Here is an 8,071-nt window from a genome sequence, read left to right as displayed (position 1 = left end):
GTATACTCTTGTGAAACACCAATGAGCATACGTAGTGTGTCTTCTATAACCTCTATTCTTGTTCTCCACTTCATCATCTATCCATATTTGTTCTTTTTTAGTTCTCAGCTCAACACAACCCTTGTCTGAAGTTCCTAAAACCTTGATCTACCAAAGAAAGATCTCTGGTGGTAACATGTTAGGTATGGCTAGTGGTTGGTCATCGTCATTGAGCCTTGTGACACCAGTTCAGTATACGTTAATTGTCCTGAAGACGTTGAGGAGGTTGCTAGTAAAGCGTCGCCTAAACCAGAAGTTAGTTTTCATGGTATGCTAACGGATTACGCAAACGTTGTTTGAAAGAAGTTCACATCAAATGGTTATGGTCTCGTTCCATCGTCTTCTGAGAAGGTTTCATGTTCATCCTGTATCTTTCACCAATGTTACAAATACTTAGTTTTTTTATGCTTTTTGAAATTGTCGTTTTAATGATTATTATTTTAGAGTATAGACATTGAAGAATCTTATGGTAGTGTACAGGTATTTTCAACATTTTTTTGTTGAAAAATTCTCTAGTTTCAATTCTTGGAAATTTCTCATCTTAATTTTCATCTTTACTTTAGAATCCTTTCGATACGAGAAATCGTCGGGATTTGAGGTACTTTATACGATATATTGAATTTAAGTTTTATAGCGTTAATAACTCTCATCTGTCCATCGTAACTTTGCTATGATTCTATGGATAAATTATGTTTTGTATATAACAGATTATTGATGATCCTACTTCACCTGAAGGTGTTCAGCAAGAACGACGTATGAAGTTACTGTCGTTAATTAACAATATAGCCCTTGATAAAGGGTTGGATGGTCAAAATTATAAATGTCATGGTTGTTCCAGACCAATTGGAATGAGTATGATCAATGAATTCTCGACTTGTCATTTGCTAATAACTCAAATATATTTTTATTTTCAAATTTCTTAGCCTAATAAATGTTATCTTTGTAGAAACGATTATAACAAAGTACATAATCCCTTTTCCGTGAAGCCCATGGATGCGTTCGTTCATGATGAAAGAGTCATATTGTATAAGGAGGCTCTCGTTCATCACGAGAGTTATGAAAGTTACGTTGTAAAGGTAATAAATAAAAACGTATAAACATGCTTAGAGTTTTTTAAGTTATAGTTCAAAAGGCAGAAGTTGTTTGAACGTTTGAAGTATCCTTGGACGTTCTAGTTTTTATGAGAAGAATTCTTGTAAAGAAAAGATAAATTTTGAAAACCAAAGAATCCCGTTTTCGGTCCATGCCTCCCGATAGCCCGAGATAGTTGAGCACTAGAGCGTCGCATGTTAACTAAAGGGAACCACATAATCCTTGTTTGTTTTCCATGAAACATATGTATGGTTTGCTCGTAATACGTGAGAAACAGTAAATGGGAGAGTTAAATCAGAAAGATATAAACCGATAAAATTGGTATAAAACATGTTTAAGGTTGTCTTTATTTATAAGTGTCAGAAGAAGACAGGGTCATAAAGTTAATTGAAACATTGCTTGGTTTGTTTTATGAGAAGAAAACAAAAGATAAAATTCGAAAGCAAAAACCCGTTTTCGGTCCATGCTTCCCGATACCTTCTTAAGCGCAAGGCACTAGAACGCCGCATGTTAACGTTTCGGTAGGAGATTTCGGCCCCTCCGCTATCCTACTTGGGAGATGCCAATAGCAAACTTCCGCCCATCAGACCCTGAGATCACCTGCGATAGGCTTTGCTCAGGGTACGCAGGGAGAGTGCGGTCGCCACCGAAGTGTGGGCCCTAAGCCACTGCATACTATATCGCACCCAGCTTCCACTGCTAGTTGATATCTACTATATGAAGTTTTAGCTTTATATATATATACCAAAATTTAAAGGCGTACGAAAGTTGTGGGATGATTGTTATCGTTACTGCGCATGCCCAGATGATTTCTTTGATAATTTGCGACTAAGTGAGTTAATTGACACAAATGTAGTGCAAGTACATATAGTTGGTCGTTGTCATGACTATGAACAATTACTCGAGTGGACTGCGCAGACGATTTCTCTATTAAATTGTTACTAAGCATGCTATTTACTTCAAAATTGGTGCTAGTAGATGCAGTTGGTCGTTGCCATGACCATGACCTTAGGTAGCTGGTCAAGTTGACTGCGCATGCTCAATGAGACTGCGCATGCGCAGATGATTTGTCTTAAAACGTGTGACTGAGCGAGCTAATTACTCCAAAATCGGTACTAGTACATCCAGTTGGTCGTTACCATGAGCTTGGAGAGTTTGTGGAGTTGACAACGCATGCTCAGATTCTCAATTAATTTGTGACAGAGCGAGCTCTGAAATTGGTGCTTGTAGATGCGCTGAGCAAGTTTTCCATCATATATTTTTGGCATGCTCTTTGTCTACTTAAGCTTGTTTTGACAAATGCATGTGAAACTCGTCAACACTTTGTTACGGCACTCGTAATATCCGTGACAACGTTAAAATGTTTTTATTTTTCTCTACAACTTTATACTTGCATATTGCATGTCATATCAAGCTTTCCTTTGATTTGACGGGAAATGGTTTTTATTCACTCCTACATCTTCTGCCTTTATAATTAGTCGATCTGTATTTCTAAACTAATATTTACAAATGCCCCAAGAGAATCTTTTTATTTTATTGGCTCTCTTCTACAAATACAATACCATGTCCGACTATTTGATTGCACGAATTTTGTAATTTGATCACGTTTTTTTGACACTTGTGTTTACGATGGGAAAGATGGATTGCTTAAATGTACCTAGTTGTTTAGACTACTTGGATCCATAGTTATCCTGTAATGTATACTCTTGTGAAACACCAATGAGCATACGTAGTGTGTCTTCTATAACCTCTATTCTTGTTCTCCACTTCATCATCTATCCATATTTGTTCTTTTTAGTTCTCAGCTCAACACAACCCTTGTCTGAAGTTCCTAAAACCTTGATCTACCCAGAAAGATCTCTGGTGGTAACATGTTAGGTATGGCTAGTGGTTGGTCATCGTCATTGAGCCTTGTGACACCAGTTCAGTATACGTTAATTGTCCTGAAGACGTTGAGGAGGTTGCTAGTAAAGCGTCGCCTAAACCAGAAGTTAGTTTTCATGGTATGCTAACGGATTACGCAAACGTTGTTTGAAAGAAGTTCACATCAAATGGTTATGGTCTCGTTCCATCGTCTTCTGAGAAGGTTTCATGTTCATCCTGTATCTTTCACCAATGTTACAAATACTTAGTTTTTATGCTTTTTGAAATTGTCGTTTTAATGATTATTATTTTAGAGTATAGACATTGAAGAATCTTATGGTAGTGTACAGGTATTTTCAACATTTTTTTGTTGAAAAATTCTCTAGTTTCAATTCTTGGAAATTTCTCATCTTAATTTTCATCTTTACTTTAGAATCCTTTCGATACGAGAAATCGTCGGGATTTGAGGTACTTTATACGATATATTGAATTTAAGTTTTATAGCGTTAATAACTCTCATCTGTCCATCGTAACTTTGCTATGATTCTATGGATAAATTATGTTTTGTATATAACAGATTATTGATGATCCTACTTCACCTGAAGGTGTTCAGCAAGAACGACGTATGAAGTTACTGTCGTTAATTAACAATATAGCCCTTGATAAAGGGTTGGATGGTCAAAATTATAAATGTCATGGTTGTTCCAGACCAATTGGAATGAGTATGATCAATGAATTCTCGACTTGTCATTTGCTAATAACTCAAATATATTTTTATTTTCAAATTTCTTAGCCTAATAAATGTTATCTTTGTAGAAACGATTATAACAAAGTACATAATCCCTTTTCCGTGAAGCCCATGGATGCGTTCGTTCATGATGAAAGAGTCATATTGTATAAGGAGGCTCTCGTTCATCACGAGAGTTATGAAAGTTACGTTGTAAAAGGTAATAAATAAAAACGTATAAACATGCTTAGAGTTTTTTAAGTTATAGTTCAAAAGGCAGAAGTTGTTTGAACGTTTGAAGTATCCTTGGACGTTCTAGTTTTTATGAGAAGAATTCTTGTAAAGAAAAGATAAATTTTGAAAACCAAAGAATCCCGTTTTCGGTCCATGCCTCCCGATAGCCCGAGATAGTTGAGCACTAGAGCGTCGCATGTTAACTAAAGGGAACCACATAATCCTTGTTTGTTTTCCATGAAACATATGTATGGTTTGCTCGTAATACGTGAGAAACAGTAAATGGGAGAGTTAAATCAGAAAGATATAAACCGATAAAATTGGTATAAAACATGTTTAAGGTTGTCTTTATTTATAAGTGTCAGAAGAAGACAGGGTCATAAGAAGTTAATTGAAACATTGCTTGGTTTGTTTTATGAGAAGAAAACAAAAAGATAAAATTCGAAAGCAAAAAACCCCGTTTTCGGTCCATGCTTCCCGATACCTTCTTAAGCGCAAGGCACTAGAACGCCGCATGTTAACGTTTCGGTAGGAGATTTCGGCCCCTCCACGCTATCCTGCTTGGGAGATGCCAATAGCAAGCTTCCGCCCATCAGACCCTGAGATCACCTGCGATAGGCTTTGCTCAGGGTACGCAGGAGAGTGCGGTCGCCACCGAAGTGTGGGCCCCTAAGCCACTGCATACTATATCGCACCCAGCTTCCACTGCTAGTTGATATCTACTATATGAAGTTTTAGCTTTATATATATATACCAAAATTTAAAGGCGTACGAAAGTTGTGGGATGATTGTTATCGTTACTGCGCATGCCCAGATGATTTCTTTGATAATTTGCGACTAAGTGAGTTAATTGACACAAATGTAGTGCAAGTACATATAGTTGGTCGTTGTCATGACTATGAACAATTACTCGAGTGGACTGCGCAGATTTCTCTATTAAATTGTTACTAAGCATGCTATTTACTTCAAAATTGGTGCTAGTAGATGCAGTTGGTCGTTGCCATGACCATGACCTTAGGTAGCTGGTCAAGTTGACTGCGCATGCTCAATGAGACTGCGCATGCGCAGATGATTTGTCTTAAAACGTGTGACTGAGCGAGCTAATTACTCCAAAATCGGTACTAGTACATCCAGTTGGTCGTTACCATGAGCTTGGAGAGTTTGTGGAGTTGACAACGCATGCTCAGATTCTCAATTAATTTGTGACAGAGCGAGCTCTAAATTGGTGCTTGTAGATGCGCTGAGCAAGTTTTCCATCATATATTTTTGGCATGCTCTTTGTCTACTTAAGCTTGTTTGACAAATGCATGAAACTCGTCAACACTTTGTTACGGCACTCGTAATATCCGTGACAACGTTAAAATGTTTTATTTTTCTCTACAACTTTATACTTGCATATTGCATGTCATATCCAAGCTTTCCTTTGATTTGACGGGAAATGGTTTTTATTCACTCCTACATCTTCTGCCTTTATAATTAGTCGATCTGTATTTCTAAACTAATATTTACAAATGCCCCAAGAGAATCTTTTTATTTTATTGGCTCTCTTCTACAAATACAATACCATGTCCGACTATTTGATTGCACGAATTTTGTAATTTGATCACGTTTTTTTGACACTTGTGTTTACGATGGGAAAGATGGATTGCTTAAATGTACCTAGTTGTTTAGACTACTTGGATCCATAGTTATCCTGTAATGTATACTCTTGTAAACACCAATGAGCATACGTAGTGTGTCTCCTATAACCTCTATTCTTGTTCTCCACTTCATCACCTATCCATATTTGTTCTTTTTTAGTTCTCAGCTCAACACAACCCTTGTCTGAAATTCCTAAAACCTTGATCTACCCAAGAAAGATCTCTGGTGGTAACATGTTAGGTATGGCTAGTGGTTGGTCATCGTCATTGAGCCTGTGACACCAGTTCAGTATACGTTAATTGTCCTGAAGACGTTGAGGAGGTTGCTAGTAAAGCGTCGCCTAAACCAGAAGGTAGTTTTCATGGTATGCTAACGGATTACGCAAACGTTGTTTGAAAGAAGTTCACATCAAATGGTTATGGTCTCGTTCCATCGTCTTCTGAGAAGGTTTCATGTTCATCCTGTATCTTTCACCAATGTTACAAATACTTAGTTTTTTTATGCTTTTTGAAATTGTCGTTTTAATGATTATTATTTTAGAGTATAGACATTGAAGAATCTTATGGTAGTGTACAGGTATTTTCAACATTTTTGTTGAAAAATTCTCTAGTTTCAATTCTTGGAAATTTCTCATCTTAATTTTCATCTTTACTTTAGAATCCTTTCGATACGAGAAATCGTCGGGATTTGAGGTACTTTATACGATATATTGAATTTAAGTTTTATAGCGTTAATAACTCTCATCTGTCCATCGTAACTTTGCTATGATTCTATGGATAAATTATGTTTTGTATATAACAGATTATTGATGATCCTACTTCACCTGAAGGTGTTCAGCAAGAACGACGTATGAAGTTACTGTCGTTAATTAACAATATAGCCCTTGATAAAGGGTTGGATTCAAAATTATAAATGTCATGGTTGTTGACCAATTGGAATGAGTATGATCAATGAATTCTCGACTTGTCATTTGCTAATAACTCAAATATATTTTTATTTTCAAATTTCTTAGCCTAATAAATGTTATCTTTGTAGAAACGATTATAACAAAGTACATAATCCCTTTTTTCCGTGAAGCCCATGGATGCGTTCGTTCATGATGAAAGAGTCATATTGTATAAGGAGGCTCTCGTTCATCACGAGAGGTTATAGAAAGTTACGTTGTAAAAGGTAATAAATAAAAACGTATAAACATGCTTAGAGTTTTTTAAGTTATAGTTCAAAAGGCAGAAGTTGTTTGAACGTTTGAAGTATCCTTGGACGTTCTAGTTTTTTATGAAAGAATTCTTGTAAAGAAAAAGATAAATTTTGAAACCAAAGAATCCCGTTTTCGGTCCATGCCTCCGATAGCCCGAGATAGTTGAGCACTAGAGCGTCGCATGTTAACTAAAGAACCACATAATCCTTGTTTGTTTGGAAACATATGTATGGTTTGCTCGTAATACGTGAGAAACAGTAAATGGGAGAGTTAAATCAGAAAGATATAAACCGATAAAATTGGTATAAAACATGTTTAAGGTTGTCTTTATTTATAAGTGTCAGAAAGACAGGGTCATAAGAAGTTAATTGAAACATTGCTTGGTTTGTTTTATGAGAAGAAAACAAAAGATAAAATTCGGCAAAACCCCGTTTTCGGTCCATGCTTCCCGATACCTTAAGCGCAAGGCACTAGAACGCCGCATGTTAACGTTTCGGTAGGAGATTTCGGCCCCTCCACGCTATCCTACTTGGGAGATGCCAATAGGCCCTTATCAGACCTGAGATCACCTGCGATAGGCTTTGCTCAGGGTACGCAGGAGAGTGCGGTCGCCACCGTGTGGGCCCTAAGCCACTGCATACTATATCGCACCCAGCTTCCACTGCTAGTTGATATCTACTATATGAAGTTTTAGCTTTATATATATATACCAAAATTTAAAGGCGTACGAAAGTTGTGGGATGATTGTTATCGTTACTGCGCCCAGATGATTTCTTTGATAATTTGCGACTAAGTGAGTTAATTGACACAAAATGTAGTGCAAGTACATATAGTTGGTCGTTGTCATGACTATGAACAATTACTCGAGTGGACTGCGCAGACGATTTCTCTATTAAATTGTTACTAAGCATGCTATTTACTTCAAAATTGGTGCTAGTAGATGCAGTTGGTCGTTGCCATGACCATGACCTTAGGCTGGTCAAGTTGACTGCGCATGCTCAATGAGACTGCGCATGCGCAGATGATTTGTCTTAAAGTGTGATTGAAGGCTAATTACTCCAAAATCGGTACTAGTACATCCAGTTGGTCGTTACCATGAGCTTGGAGAGTTTGTGGAGTTGACAACGCATGCTCAGATTCTCAATTAATTTGTGGAGCGAGCTCTGAAATTGGTGCTTGTAGATGCGCTGAGCAAGTTTTCCATCATATATTTTTGGCATGCTCTTTGTCTACCAAGCTTGTTTGACAAATGCATGTGAAACTCGTCAACACTTTGT

The sequence above is a fragment of the Xenia sp. Carnegie-2017 genome, unplaced genomic scaffold, assembly GCF_021976095.1.
Source record: "Xenia sp. Carnegie-2017 unplaced genomic scaffold, XeniaSp_v1 HiC_scaffold_5, whole genome shotgun sequence".
In the NCBI taxonomy this organism is placed as follows: Eukaryota; Metazoa; Cnidaria; class Anthozoa; order Malacalcyonacea; family Xeniidae; genus Xenia; species Xenia sp. Carnegie-2017.
The sequence above is the reverse complement of the archived record's forward strand: the minus strand, read 5'-3'. Positions refer to the sequence as shown.